We start from the raw sequence: 16,618 nt of genomic DNA, 5'->3' as shown, positions 1-16,618 counted from the left end.
CGATTTAGAAAAGGTTTGCCTATTCTGTTTTATGAACTAGGTCTACTAACCTAAGCTACTAGTAACCTAAACAGAATGTTATGAACGTTCAGCCTTAGATTTTCGAAGCTGCCAGTTTTTTGAATTGGATAGATCTTGACATGGTTAAAACGGGTTTGATAGCCTACTTCATTAAACATGAAACAACTTTAAACATTTTATTCTCTATCTCTAAACTGAATACTATTGCATGTTCAGTGACCTTACCGTGCTCCCAAACGTCTCCTGCAGCACTGTGCCTGCGTGCACCTTCTGAGAGTTCACTGAATGTATGACGTCACGGATTGGTGGCCGCAAGGCATTTCAATTAACACACAAAATTGTTATTTTTGTAAATTTCTAATTTCACAAACTATTAATGAGACATTTTAGCGAATATTCACGTTGGAACTAGCGGAAGTATTACACATTTTAAAAAGTGCCTGAGACTTGCGTATAGAAAGGGAATAATGCAGATCACCAAGGCTTCTTGGAGAAAGACCACTGCATGAATAGACAATCATATGGTCCAGCAGGAGAATGAATGATGCAAAAGCCACCTAAGCAAGAACAAATAAAAGGTAGGCTTGAGAGTGGCTCACAAAGGCTCCTGATCTCAACTGTTGGATCTATGGAAAACTGGGGGATAAAGTTCAAGAAGTCCAGTGAACCTTAAAGAGCTTTTACACACAGCAATGAAGAGGGGGAGAGGCAACAGTTCAAGAGGCTCACAGGCAGAAGATTCAAAGCCCCTCATTACTGCAAGGGCTGAGCAACTCAATGTTAGAAAAGGGAGCTATCGATACACCCTTTTTTTTTCATTATTTAATTCAATTGAAATAGCTTACCTCTCACAGAAATGCCCTGAGAGCTGTTACATTTCTAAAGCACATCATGTACCAAAAATTTCAGAAGTGCCAGAACAGTTGGCCGGAATTGTATCGGATCATCTTCAGAGCGTCAGGGGTCTCAGATGAGTCTGCTCTAGCCGTTGATCTCTTTCTCTCTATCAGCCTCTCATCTTCCTGCATTCTTTTTCATCATTTGCTTTGACATGTTCCACCTCACCCTCTATGCTCAGCTCTTTCATTGATTTTTTGGTTTATTATGTCCGTGTGCTTTTTTGACAAGAGTGTGTCACTACTCTTTATTCTATGTTCTGATAGCAAAGTGATATATTTTCACAGCTTGTGTGTGTGTGTGTGTGTTTGTGTGTGTGTGTGTGGGCGGATAATCTTGTGAGTGTCAGGGTGTTAGCATGACTGATATAGGGAGTGTAGGGGTATTTGAATGGCTCTAAATGGGTGTTATTGTCACAGGTGACTTACTTCTCTGTTGCCAGATTAGCAATTAGCAAAGACATTAGGGCCTTATTGTGTGCAGTGTATGATGTGTGTGTGGGTAACCATATTTTTCCACCCTGATTTGTAGTGGTTGTTTCACTGTGTGCATCTATTGTAGTGGGTTTTCTTGTTATTGATTTTCTTCTGCCCTATTGACTTTTGGACATCTGCTCCTGAACAAACCTGGCAGGTCTGCCGGATTGAGAGCACCACTTGCCCTGCTGCCGTCGCCCTGCTACTAGTGATGGTGAACTGAAGCTTTCTGAACCAGTGAAGCTTTTAATCCAAATGTATCGAAAAAAGGTTCAGTACTCGAAGCTTCAGAACTCTATGAGGACCGCTGCTGGTGAAAGTTAAGGATAGCATTGTGTCAAGAAGTGTTTCAGACATTAGCCATGAATGTCTTTGAGTCGAAGATGAATAAATGTTGAGCATGAATTAATGGATAAATAAATAATGTCATAAATAGGCCTAACTAAGCCTATTTTGTACCCTGTATAAATACAAATGTAATTGCCTTCTCTACAAAAACAATAAAGATAGTATTTTGGCTGTGAACATTTTTGTATTTGTAAACAAATACATCAATTTAGGAGGGAGATGAATAAAGAATGGGCATGCACATTGCACACACATTTCTGTGATTATATTGAGTACGTAGCCTAGACCAATTGTAATCTGGGTTGTGTTAAAACTGTGATTCAGTACTGCACACGCCTGGACTCGAACCCGCGAAACAGACGCACCTTAGAACGGGAGTCGAGCGTGCCAACAATGGAGCTAAAAGCCCACGCTATAAGCTTTCGTGTCAGCAGCACTATTGACTCTGTTGGCTCTCCTTTTTCAACAAGCCACAACGGCGCGCCCCGTGTTGCGCAACTTTAATACTTTGAATTAAATTTCGAAGCAGTCACGTAGGTGTGTGGGAAACGAAGCTTCGGACGTCACTGATCACGTGATTATCACGAAACGAATCAAGCTCCGATACAAAGCTCCACTCCAAATTGGTTCATGTCTTTGATACACGCATCGAAGCAGGGGGTTCACAGGTAACATCACTACCTGCTACCAACGCAGTCAACGCTCTTTATTACTCTGTGAAGGGCAGTAATAGTTTTTACAGCTTTAGCGTGAGTGCTATTGTTGCCACCTGTGCTCCTCTGTTGTGCCTAAGTGTTTGCTATTGTGTCCAAACCTCCATCCATAAGCCCAGGTTCCCAGGCCTCCTTTCCCTGAACGTTGATTGTACCGCAGCTGAATTGTACGCTACGCTCGCTATGGCAGCTTGAAGGGCCGTAACTATAACTTTCTGTGTGTGTGAACGTGCTTGTTTTCTGTGGTGTCCATGGTCATCCTTGGTCCTCTCTTCTAGCCTCCGGATTGTCTGTCCTGTGGCTCCAGTGCCCTGTGCTGCCCTGAAGACTGAGTGGCCACCCCTGAACCTCCCTCAACGCTCGCTATTGCTGTCTGAAGGGCCGTAAATATATTTTCGTACATGCTGTGAGTGTGTGCTTTGATATCTGTGGTGCTTTTGGTCATTGTTGGTGTTCCCCTTCCAGCCTCCTGCCACTCTATCTCGTGGTCCCCGAGCCCAACGCGTCCACGAAGACTGCCTTGACTACACCAGACTCCCAGCTCAATGCTCCCTGTCTAGAGTGACGCAACGACTTCCTGTTGGGTTGACAACTGCCGTGACCCCCTGGACGTGCCCACTTGACTACTTGGAGAGAGGACAGCCGGAGTGAGCTACAGAGGAACCATTCCCACCATTGAGCCTTATCTCGGACTACAAGATTTCAGAGACATTGATTGAGTGAACTATTTTAATTCTCCAAGTACCGGTATTTTGCAGTGTTTGTCAGTCTTAATACAGTGTGTTTTTGTATGAAACTTGGCTGTCTGTTGGGTTTCTGCTGCTGGGGCCAGTGCCATTGATTATTCATCCGTTGGCCACTAGGTGACATTCTACTGGCGTAGTCGGCAGGATTCCAGCAGCAGAACACAACAGCCATGTCTAACCCTTCTAGTACTGCAGCTAATCAAGAGGCAGAAGGGACTGCAGCTGGTGGGGGTAGCAAGGGAGTAGCCCATTTGTTGGTACCATGGTTTATGGGAGGCCCATGGATACCTCGTTTCAGTGGGGAGAGGGGGAAATTTAGCTCTTAGAGGACTCCGGTAGAAGCTATGCTGAGGGGCCCAGGGGTTAACTACACAACAAGGGGTGGATTTTCTGTTTGCAGCTCTAGATGGGGAGGCGAGGCGCCAGGCACGGTTATTTAAGACAAAGGAGAAGGCCAACCCTAAGACACTGCTGGACACCCTACAGAAGAAGTATAGTGATGGGGGAAGTAAAGCCCAACAGGTCCAGGTTCTTCAGCTGCAGGCAAGGTCCGGATGAGTGAGTGGAGTTTTTTATCTTGAAATTGCGAGAACTCTACTTTGACTGGCAGGGGCAGGAACCAACTCAAGAAGAAGAGAGTACCTGTTAGACCAGTTCACCTTGAACTTAAGACCAGGCCCAATCCAGCAAGAGATCCATCGTCAGTTGCGTCGCAATCCACAGTTGACATTTGCCACCATCTGCACAAAAGCCGTAGCTCTCGAGCAAGAGAGCTACGGCTAAAACATGGAGAAGACCACACCTGGGTCAGAAGGGCCATGACACCCACAGCAGCTGCCACACCAGTCAACACCTCGAAATGCGACACACCTGACCTGAGCCAACTGAAAAGTGAACTACAGGCAGAACTGCGGAAAGAAGTGGCAGAACAACTGAAGGGTTTGAGTGCCTCTATTGTTGAGGAACTCCGTAAACAGTTATCACCTGCCCCCCTAATGGCCAGTCAGTCCACTGTCCCTCACCTATCTACTGCTCCACCCCAGCCATCCACCGGTCCACTGTACGACCAAGACCTCAACAGACACCACCAGGCAGTGGGTCATTCCAATGGGATGCTCAGAGGAGGCCAATATGCAGGGACTGTGGAGGAGTGGGGCACATCCAGAGGTATTGTCCCACTCGCCGCAGGTCGACTTCGGGTTTTTAAGCGCCCCCTGCCACAGAGGGGCGTGTGGCAGGGACTGTCGCCCACTCTGCGGGAATGACCAAGTCCCAGATTGTTGGAGAATGTCCACATGTCGAGGTAGAGGGGGAAAAATGATCCCTTGTGTCCTATACACCGGCTCCCAAGTCACCCTGGTGAGTAAAGCCTTCTTTAGAAAATATTTTGGTGATATTGACATGAATTGTACCCAGAACTCTCCATTGCTAACCTTACGAGCCGCTAATGGATTGCAGATACCCTATGTCGGCTATGCAGTCATTGATTTTGCTGTTGGGGGTGTTCGAGTTCCACAGAAGGGGATGGTGGTGGTTGAAGATGGTTGTATGGGAGCAGAGCATGCCATTCTAGGCATGAATGTAATTGCACACTGTTGGGATGAGTTGGCCAAGGGTAAGAATCCTGGGTTGGCAGCTTTTAAGTCCCTTGTGTCACCCGTAGCAGGTCGAGTTTGGGAACAAGCTGAGTCCGAGATGGTGGTTTGGGCTCAACTTCAGGAAGGAGCTCCCAAGACAGTCCATAATGCATTAATAGAACCCCTTGAGGATCAGGATGGGGAATGGTATGTAGCACGGTCCCTAGTGGTGGTGAGTGGAGGTAAGCTGCCAATGAGTGTGCAACCCAAATCCTTATCCAGTAGAGGTCCCACTGTGTCGGCCATTGGCTAAGGTAACACAGATTGATGAGTGTGATGTTCAAATGAGACAGGATCTAGTGGTCCAGCCTGACTCCTCTGGAGCTGTGGAAGTGGCCATTCGAGCTGTGACTAACCCCTCTGAACCATCTACCCATACAGACCCCCATCCTGTCTTTGCCATTGAGGGAGATGGCCTGAACCCAGATCAACACCAACGCCTTCTGCAGCTGTTAGAGAAGTGGAGCTGCGTGTTTGCATCACATGACGATGACTTTGGCAGAACCAATGCAGTACAGCATCAGATACCCACAGGGACTGCCCCACCCTGTCGAGAGCGTTACCGCCCTGTTCCCCCGAGCCTTTATTCGGAACTGAGGACCCTTCTCCAGGGCATGCTGAACAATGGAGTGGTTCGTGAAAGTTCCAGTCCATGGGCTGCCCCAGTGGTCCTGGTTAAAAAGAAAGATGGCAGTTGGAGGTTGTGTGGACTATCGTAAGCTGAATGCAGTTACACATAAGGATGCTTATCCACTACCTCACATCGAAGAGTCCCTCACCGGGCTGAAGAAGGCTCAATGGTATTCCACACTCGACCTCGCTAGTGGATACTGGCAAGTTGAAATGGACCCCCAAGACCGCCAGAAGACCGCATTTACCACCCCCATGGGCCTCTATGAATTTGACCGCATGCCTTTTGGCCTGTGTAATGCACCAGCAACATTCCAGAGGCTCATGCAGAGGTGTTTGGGGTCCACGGTGCATGACTTCCTATTAATTTATTTGGATGATGTGGTCGTCTTCTCCCCTGACTTTGACAGCCATCTTCATCACAGATATTTCAGAAGTTGCATGAGCATGGCCTGAAGTTGCAGCCAAGGAAGTGCAAGTTGTTTCAGCAACAAGTAACCTACTTGGGCCATGTCATCAGTAACCAGGGAGTAGCAACTGACCCTCAGAAGACAGCTGTGGTGAGTGAATGGCCTGTCCCACAAACCGTCAAACAGGTGCGTTCCTTTCTGGGCTTTGCGGGGTATTATAGGAGGTTTATTCATGGCTTTTCACAACTTGCTGCCCCTCTTCATGCCTTGCTGAAGGGAACTGCCACTGCTCGACAGGGAAGTATCCGTGTGGATTGGACTGAAGCTTGCCAGGACTCCTTTAACAGGCTTAAAGAAGCCTTAGTAAATGCCCCAGTCCTTGCATATGCCAACTTTTCGCTGCCCTTCCGGCTGTATACTGATGCCAGCCTGGAGGGCTTGGGAGCCGTACTGGCCCAAGAACAGGATGGACAAGAGTCATCGCCCTCACGGAAAGAAACGACCAAAATTACAGCTCATTCAAACTTTAACTTTTGGCTCTGAAATGGGCCATAACAGAGAAGTTCAAGGACTACCTATGGGGACGTTTAATAGACATAGACGTTTTTACAGACAACAGTCCACTCATACACCTAGCCACCGCCAACCTGGGAGCTGTTGAGCAACGTTGGGTGAACCAGCTGGCTAACTACAAGTATACCATCCAGTTTCGCTCTGGTAGAACTAACAAAAATGCTGATGCCCTTTCCAGGTTGCCAGGCGAGCGTGTTGATGCTGTGGTAAGAGTGGTGGCTGAACCAGTTGTTTTGGCCCATCCTGCAGAGGACACCCATCAGACGCCAGACCGGTGGTATAACTGTCAGTCTCAGGACAGGGTTGCAGCTCCTCTGGACCTGGAAGGCGGCGAACACTCTTCCATCACCCCAGGAATGAAAGAGGCTCCTCAACAGGTAAAAAGACTCCTGCTCGAGTGGGAAGGTATTGCCATTCGTGGTAACCAACTCCAACGACGATGCACTGACCCAAGGACTGGCGACGTATACTGGCAAGTGTTGGTCCCAGAGCAAGAAGCGAGAGAGCTTTGGCAACAGTATCATGAAAGCTCATCATCAAGGTTGAGCAGAGAAAGTCTTCTCAGTTTTTAAGGAGACTGTTCTTTTGGCCCAGCATGCTGAAGAGCGTGGAGACCTAGACGGCGGCCTGTCCTCGTTGTCTCCGGCAGAAGCCTGGACCTGAGGTGAGAGCCCCCCTTGCACCTACCCCTTTGAGGTAGTGGGAATAGACTACTTGTCACTGGGAAGGCCAGGAGACCCTTTCCCTTAGTCATGACTGACCTCTTCTCCAAGTATGCCTTTGCAGTCCCGACAAAGGACCAGTCCGTGACCACCACAGCCAAAGCCCTGTACAGTGCCGTGATCCAGGTGATGGGGTGCCCGGAAAGGATCCTCTCTGACCGCGGTGGGGCCTTCCAGTCAGCAATAATGGAAAAACTGTGCCAGCTGTACGGATGCAGACAGTCTCGAACCACCCCTTACCACCCCCAAGGTAATGGTGCGTGCGAGAGATTTAACCAAACCTTGCTGTCTCTCCTTAGTTCTCTTTCGGAGGCTGAACAGAACCACTGGCCTCAGAAACTCCCTGCACTATTACAGGCTTATAATAACACCACTCATGGCTCGACTGGTATGACTCCCCACTTCATTGTTTTCGGTCGGCATGCGCGCCTCCCAGTGGACTGGGTTGTAACCTTACCCCCTCCTGTACCAAGGTACTCCCTGTCTGATTGGGTGAAGCAACACCATAGAACTCTGACACAAGCCTACACTACGGTGAAGACAAATGCTCAGAGGCGACAACAGAGGGACCAACAAAGGTATGATCGACGGGCCAAGGTGGATTTGCTTCTGCCAGGGGAACGAGTCCTCCCAAGGAATTTTCGCAGACATGCAAAGGGCAAGCTGGCACCACGTTGGGGCCTGGATGTCTGGGTGGTAGTAGCCCAACCTCGGGCAGATCGACCAGTCTATGTAATCCGGCCATGAAGGCCCCTCTAAGACCATCCACCGCAATAATCTGCACTGTTGCCCTGTGAACGTATCAGGAGAGGAGCCTTTAGAGGGGAACCATCCATAAGCCAACCACAAACCATGACCTGGTACCCGGTCACAATTACTCCACTCGTCCACCAGAATCAGCCCACTGCCCATACCCACAACACCGCTCCAGTTGAATAAAACTCAGAGAGTGGTGTGCTGACCACAGTCAGAGGAGTAGACCCAACAGCACAGGCACCAAGCCCATTGGCTGAAGAGTTGGCAGTGGATCCAGAGCACCGGATACAGCCTGAAACCATGTCCTGTCCGCCAAGCCCCCCTAATATGAGTCCAACAGGTGAGGCAGTAAGGCGGTCACATAGATCCACCAGGGGGCAGCCCCCAGTAAGGTATGGGTACCCATAAACAGTGGTCGGGACGACCACCAGAAAAGTGGGGGGGGGGGAATGTCACAGGTGACTTACTTCTCTGTTGCCAGATTAGCAATTAGCAAAGACATTAGGGCCTTATTGTGTGCAGTGTATGATGTGTGTGTGGGTAACCATATTTTTCCACCCTGATTTGTAGTGGTTGTTTCACTGTTTGCATCTATTGTAGTGGGTTTTCTTGTTATTGATTTTCTTCTGCCCAATTGACTTTTGGACATCTGCCCCTGAACAAACCTGGCAACCTACTTCCTGTTTTACCCTATGTCCATATTTGGACCGTCTCCTCCCCTGCTATTGTGTGTACGCTACGCTCGCTATGGCAGCTTGAAGGGCCGTAACTATAACTTCCTGTTTGTGTGAACGTGCTTGTTTTCTGTGGTGTCCGTGGTCATCCTTGGTCCTCTCTTCTAGCCTCCGGATTGTCTGTCCTGTGGCTCCAGTGCCCTGTGCTGCCCTGAAGACTGAGTGGCCACCCCTGAACCTCCCTCAACGCTCGCTATTGCTGTCTGAAGGGCCGTAAATATATTTTCGTACATATCTGTGGTGCTTTTGGTCATTGTTGGTGTTCCCCTTTCAGCCTCCCGAGCCCAACGTGCCCACGAAGACTGCCTTGACTACACCAGACTCCCAGCTCAATGCTCCCTGTCTAGAGTGCCGCAACGACTTCCTGTTGGGTTGACAACTGCCGTGACCCCCTGGACGTGCCCACTTGACTACTTGGAGAGAAGACAGCCGGAGTGAGCTACAGAGGAACCACTCCCACCATTGAGCCTTATCTCGGACTACAAAATTTCAGAGACATTGATTGAGTGAACTATTTTAATTCTCCAAGTACTGGTATTTTGCAGTGTTTGTCAGTCTTAATAAAGTGTATTTTTGTATAAAACTTGGCTGTCTGTTGGGTTTCTGCTGCTGGGGCCAGTGCCATTGATTATTCAACCGTTGGCCACTAGGTGACATTATTACTGTAAAATGTCTTCATGTTTTACAGGGATAGAATTACTGGAGCAAGCATAGGGAGAGAATGATGCTCACATGCAAGTGTGTAAGAGTATGATGTACCTCTCACTCTCTCTCTCTCGGTGTGCACTTTTAAAACGAATGTGGACACAGAGATGTGTTAAAAACAATGGAAGTTGTGTTGTTTTCAATGCATTTGTTTTAAGAGTATGTGTGTAGCCCTTACATCACCTGACTCTGACACGAGCACACACATGACCCAGCTCTCACTGCCATCAATAAAATAACACTTCAGTGAATACCTTCAAGAGTTCAGCATCAAGAGGCAGACACAAGACTGTTGTAGAGACAGAGAAGGAGAAAAAGCACGTTGGCTGGCATTTAGTGGAGTAATTACCTAGGAGCCATACAGTATTCATTCGTAGATAGTGATTTTTACAGCCAAAAAGCCATTAGACACAATTGAGGAAGGTTACTGGGTTGGAGAACTTTTTCCAAGACATGTAGGTGGATAGACCTCTTATGTCCCAGACTACAGAACAAAGACACAACTTGTGTTATTTTTGCCACCTACACTTTTATATCAAGATTTATCCTCAGAATTCTCTTCAGGAGATCCGGTATCTTCCCTGCATCTTCAGACTGCTCTGTGTTGAGGCTGTAAAGCCAACTGTCATGTACTGTAGGTGTGACAGAGCTTTGAATGATTGGAAGAAGATAGATGCACATGGCTCTTGTTTGTGGTAGAAATATATTCAAATGCTTTATTGCCCTGTGAAAAGTGACATAAAAGATTGGCCATCACTTTCAGGATTCTATTTTGAACATTGTTTTGATATTCACAATTTTGCACAGAGAGGAGAGGTAGCATTGCATGCTAAACTAGAGGGCACTCCTCTACCAAGGCCATGTGACTCTGGTCTATCCAGGTCAAACTGGCAATCAGTTTTATATGAAAACATTATGCTGTTGCTTACATTCATTCATTAATTGCCTGTCATGAAAACACCTACATGCTATTTCATGAACTCCGAAGGCACTGCTTTGGGTGACGCCGTCAATAAATCAAATATCCTTGATTTGAACACTAGAGGGCAAACCAGGGATAAATGCCCTTTGTTACAAGAGGTTGAGAAAGCGAAACTAAATCATTGGCCCATGAGCCAGACATGCTCCAAGTTATGGGTTCGTCCTTGGACCACGCTATGCCTTTCCACCAAGTTTCATGGGAATAGGACTGGTCGTTTTTGAGTAATCCTGCACACTGTTATGGCCAGGCGCACTGGCCACAACATAGAATGACCGAAAAAGTCAATTGGGCTCGTTTTGGTCTAGGGGTTTATTAAACAATAAGGTAAATTACAAAACAGAAAATGGGAGGTTAACTATAACACAATAGGAACAACGCAGGAAGAGCAATAATCAGCGTGGTAGCCAGAACACAAGTCTCCGTGGACTGTCTGGGGTGCCTAGGTTTTAAAGGTTGTGGCTCCGCCCACTCTTTACAGGTCACCTGCACACAATCAGAAAGCAAAAACATACTGCCGAGCAGCCAAACATTACATGAGGAAACAGCACCACCACAGCGAAAACATTACCCCCTGGCAGAGGTAATAAACTGGGACCATTCTTTTGGTGGTAAACCCTGTGTTATGGCAAAGTAGTTCAGGGCAGCAGCCCAGAGTAAATAGCACAGAACCCCTTTCAGTTCATTGACAGTATTTCACACAATCATTTTGAGACCATGCTCTGAAAAAGAGACAAGCTGTTGTCAGTGGTTTTCCAGCAGGTTGAGACTGTATTGTCCTCTTACAAACAACTCACTGAGATTTGTTCTTGTTTATTTCCTCCACTTTCACATTGTACTCAGAATGATGTTTCATCTTTTTCATTTCACTTCAGCTCCTTCAGAAAACAATTCTTCAATCCACTGGCAAAGAGAAAATCAGCTTCTCTGTCTATCAGAGCAGAAGATAAAGTCTGGGTGCCTGATGCTTTCCCCTGCCAATAGCAACCTGATGAGTGAAGCCATTTCCGCTCTTTGTATAGAAATGTGGCCTTCTATAAATGTCTTTGTATTTGCCTTTAGGCTGGTGAAGCACAAAGACCTTGACCGAACAGCCAATTATGAGATAAGAGACCCTTGTCCAATCTTAATAAAACTACAAGCTGACCTTATGCTGACCCACCACTCAAGAGGACAGTGAGTCAACACATTTTACATTTACTGTATTCATTTTAGTCAAAGCGCTACAGTTACAGTAGTGGAGGTGTGAGATAAACATGGCCTGCTCCAGGAATAAGCACAACCTGATTTATCTTCTGTTGAACATTGCAGCTCCTGTTCTGCTGGTCTCCCAGGTGGTCTTGGAGTAATAGCAGTAGCTAGTCGACCTGTCTTGACCATTGATATGACTTTTCTATATATCTTGACACTGCCTGGATAAAGGCTTTAGAAAAGGCCAGAGAATGAAAGCAGGGGGCATCTGGAGGGATCACTTATGGACAGTGATGGTTTAATGGTTTAAGAAACTCCCTTGGATAAAAGTGTCAGCTAAATGAATCAGTCATGTTGTACTTTTACGAGATTCTACACTGATTTGACTCTAGGATGGCCTTTCGCCACTTACTAATTCTGTCATACTGAGACCACAATCAAAACAAACCGCAACTGCATACTCACCCCAGGGGACCTGGCCCCTTTAGTTCAGTATACTTAAAAGATTGGTTGAAAATGTTCTGTGGCTTTGTGGTTTAGATGCATAATTTAGTACCCTTTTCAGGTCATTTTTGTAATCCAAAGGCAAGCACAAAGCTTTCGCAGAAATCAAACAATCTCTGCCACACTATCATCTTCAAGAGGCCGTACAAGGGGAACAGCAAAGGGTTGAAGTCAGAAAACATCAGATGTGGACGCTGATGATCAAACAGATGGTCAGGTGGCACCCACGTTTTCCACTCCACCCACCGGATGAGCTGGCTGTAAACTATGAGGACACCATGCTCTGCTGTCTGTGGAAAGGCCAGCCATTCTAAAGCCATTCTCAGTTAAACTGCTGAATTTCTCTGTTCAAAGAAAAAGGCACATTACTCAAATTAATGTATTGGATTTTACTTTTGCATTGTCTTGCATACTTTTGCATTGTCTTGCTTAACATTCTCATTCTCCTTGACCTTAGTGCTGCTTTCGATACCATCAACCACAATGTTCTAATCTCCCGTCTGTCTGCTATTGGTGTTTCTGGCACAGCCCTCAATTGGTTTCAGTCATACCTCACCAACAGAAAGCAGTTTGTAACACTTGGTCCACATCAGTCCCCCAAGTCCCCTGTCACTCGTGGTGTCCCCCAGGGTTCTGTACTTGGGCCCCTCCTCTTTCTCATATACATCTTCCCTCTTGGCCAGACTATTCGCAGCCACGGTCTCAACTTCCACTGCTATGCAGATGACATCCAACTCTATCTTACCACTCCCTCTCCCTCTGACCCCCCACCACGCTCCCTCACTGAATGCCTCTCTGACTTAAAATTATGGATGCAAAACAATTTTCTCAAGCTCAACACAGACAAAACCGAAATTCTGCTGATTGGCCCTAAAAGCATCCTCACCAAATCTCCCCATCTCACTTTCAACATTGATGGCTCATCTGTCCACTCCACCCCTGTTGTTAAAAACCTTGGCATTCAGCTTGACTCCACCCTTAGCTTTGATCCTCATATCAAATCACTCACTAAGATTGCTTTTTTTTCACCTCCGTAACATTGCACGCCTCTCTGCTAGTGATGCACAGACTTTGGTTCACTCTTTCATTATGTCACGTTTAGATTACTGCAACTCACTTTTCCTTGGTCTCCCCACTAAAACCCTTCAAAGACTACAATATATTCAAAACTCTGCAGCTAGGCTCCTCACCCATACCAGACGATCAGCACACATCACCCCCATTCTCCATCAACTCCATTGGCTACCAGTTCCGTCCCGGATCAAATACAAAGTACTACTACTCACCTTCAAAGCCCTCCACAACCTTGCTCCCCCCTACATCTGCGACCTCCTGACCCCTTACACTCCTTCCCGCTCACTCAGATCCTCTGACCAAAACCTCTTGGCTATCCCCCGCTCCAGACTCTCCACCCTGGGTGGCAGGTCATTCAGTGCCTTGGCCCCCAAACTCTGGAACTCCCTCCCCCAACCCCTTCGTGCCTGTCCTTCTCTTCCTTTCTTCAAAGAACATCTCAAGACCTTTCTGTTTAATGATCACTTCTCCTCCACACCCAACACATAGTTCCTACAGATAACTTGTCTTTGTTGTATTGTTGTGTTCGTTTGTTATTGTATTTCCCTGCCTTCCCTACTATTGTATTGTTTGTTTGTTTGGTTTGAGAAATGTAAAGCTTTATATAAAAATAAACGTATTATTATTATTTATTATTGCATACGTATTAAAGGCTTTGGCTTTGGTAATATTTATAGGCTAGGCAATCAAGGACATGGGTAGATGGAGGAGAAATCAAAAATAATAAATAAAAAGTGTGCAAAAGTTGGAGAAAGTCAGATATGTGTGTGTGTGTGTGTGTGTGTGTGTGTGTGTGTGTGTGTGTTTTTGACGTGTGATGAAATAAGAAAATAAATAAAAGGTCTGCAGCATAGGGAGAGGGATGTAAAAGTGCTAAAAGTCTTGTAGGTGTGTGTGGGTGTGTGTGTGTGTGTGTGGGGGGTCATGAGTGCTGAGGAGTGAATGAGTGCAAAGTCAGTATAGTGTGAGTTCAGAGTTCGGATGGCCTGGGGATAAAAACTTCTCCTGAGTCTCTCAGTTCTGGCTTTGTGACTACATAGGCGTCTTCTTGATTTCAGCGGTAGGAATAATCCATTGTTAGGATGAGAAGAGTCCTTCAGAATCTTTTGGGCTCTTAGGAGTACTCTTCTGGAATAGATATCTTGTAGAGCAGGGAGTTGAGTTCTTATAGTACGTTCAGCTGAGCGCACTACTCTCTGTAGAGTACTACAATCTCTAACTGTGGAGCTCCCATACCAGGTGATGATGCTACCAGTTAGAACACTCTCAACCGCTGAAGTGTAGAAGGCCTTCATGATGGATGTAGAAACTTTGAATTTCCTTAGCTGACTTAAGGAAGTAGAGTCGTTGTCTGGACTTCTTCAGAACATATTGAGTGTTAACAGTCCATGTTAAGTCTTCAGTAATGTGGACACCAAGGTATTTAAAACTTGTGACTCTCTCTACAGGTTGCCCGCTGATCATTAGTGGGGTGTAACTGTAGTTCTGCTGCTGCCTTCTGTAATCCACTACCATTTCCTTGGTTTTATTGATATTCAGTGTCAAGCTGTTAGATTGACACCACTGTGCCACCTCATCAACCTGATCCAAGTAGAACTGTTCATTGTTGTTACTAATCAGGCCCAAGATCACTGTGTCATCTGCAAACTTGATGATGGAGGTATGACTACTGTTGGCTTTGCAGTCATGTGTGTAGATGTTGTACAGCAGTGGACTCAAAACACAGCCTTGGGGAGCACCAGTGCTGATGGTTAATGAGTCAGATGTCAGACCCCCACTCTAACCACTTGTGAACGGTTGGTGAGGAAGTCAAATATCCAGTGACACAGGGTGGTGTTCAGTCCTAAGGCCTTCATCTTTGTGACCAAGGTGAGAGGTACTATCGTGTTGAATGCTGAACTAAAGTCAATGAACAGCATCCTCACATAATTCCCATTCCCCTCCTCCAGGTGAGTTAAGGAGGTGTGCATGAGGTTTGAGATGGCATCCTCTGTAGACCTGTTGGCTCTGTAAGCAAATTGGAGGGGGTCGAAGGAGGCAGGGAGGGATGAGCAGATAATGTTTTTCACAAGCTTCTCAAAACACTTCATCACTGTAGACGTCAGGGCTACTGGGCGGTAGTCATTCAGACATGATGGACTTTTGTTTTTCGGTACTGGAACAATAACAGACTGCTTGAGGCAAGTAGGAACTGTCTCTTGAGCCAATGATGTGTTAAAGATATAAGTGAACACAGGAGCTAACTGAGCAGCGCAGGATTTCAAAACCCTGTTAGAAATTCCATCCGGTCCAGTAGCTTTTCTACAATTTACCCTCCTAAAGGCATTGCTCACATCGACCTCAGAGACACAGAAAGGTGCATCCTCATTTGCTTCACATGCTGCAGCTAGTCCAATATAGTCTGTGTTTTTCATGTCAAAGCGAGCATAAAAAGCATTAAGTTCATCAGGGAGGGCTTTACTCACATTCATCATAGGAGGGACTTTCTTTCAAAGCCAGTGATGGTTCGAGTCCTTTCCACACTCGTGCTGGATCACCCTCCAAGAAATCAGCTTCAACTCTGTCTCTATAGCCGCTTTTAGCATCTTTAATAGCTCTCGTAAACTATAAGATGCTGCTTTGTAATCCGTCATATCCCCTGAAATAAGCCCAGCATTATAAGTCATGGTGCGTGTCTTTAATGCCGTTCTCACTTCTCTATCCACCCATGGGTTCTGGTTAGGGAAGCTTCGGATCTTTACAGTTGGGATGATGGAATCAGTTAGCATATTGATGTAACTCAATGATACTTCCGTAAACTCATTGATGTCAGCAGAGTTCGTCTTGAACATCTCCCAGTCAACGTTGCTAAGGGCGCCCTGTAGCCTGGCTTCCGATTGGTCAGTCCAGCTTGACCTCCTTCGTCACTGGGGGCTCCGTCCGACTTCTCTGTTTGTACATAGGCAGTAGGAAAACAGCGGCATGATCTGATTTTCCGAAAGCTGGTAGAGACTTTGCTTTGTAACTGTTCTTGAACTGTGTGTAGCAGTGATCCAGTGTGTTGTCACCACATGTAGGGAAGTGAATGTGTTGAATAAATTCAGGCATGGACGGTTCAGATGTACTTGATTGAAATCACCGCCACAATAAGCGCAGCTTCAGGGTGCGTGTGTTGTTGTCTATTTAACACTTCTTGCAATTCTGAAACCGCAGCATCTGTGTTGGCTTGTGGAGGAATGTAGACAGCGTTGAATATTACTGAAGTAAACTCACGGGGGAGGTAGAAGGGTCGACAGACGATCGCTAGATGTTCTAGATGAGGCGAGCAGAACGGTGACATTTCTAGGATCACACCACTTGCTGTTCGTCATGATGCAAACACCGCCACCTTTCGATTTTCCAGATTCCTCAGTCCTGTCAGAGCGAGCAGCAGAGAAAAACTCCACCGGAGTGATGGCACTGTTCGGTACAAGTTCAGTTAGCCATGTCTCAGTAAAGCATAGAATGTTACAGTCCCTGATGT

Source organism: Alosa alosa, chromosome 7 (assembly GCF_017589495.1).
Source record: "Alosa alosa isolate M-15738 ecotype Scorff River chromosome 7, AALO_Geno_1.1, whole genome shotgun sequence".
In the NCBI taxonomy this organism is placed as follows: domain Eukaryota; kingdom Metazoa; phylum Chordata; class Actinopteri; order Clupeiformes; family Clupeidae; genus Alosa; species Alosa alosa.
The sequence above is the reverse complement of the archived record's forward strand: the minus strand, read 5'-3'. Positions refer to the sequence as shown.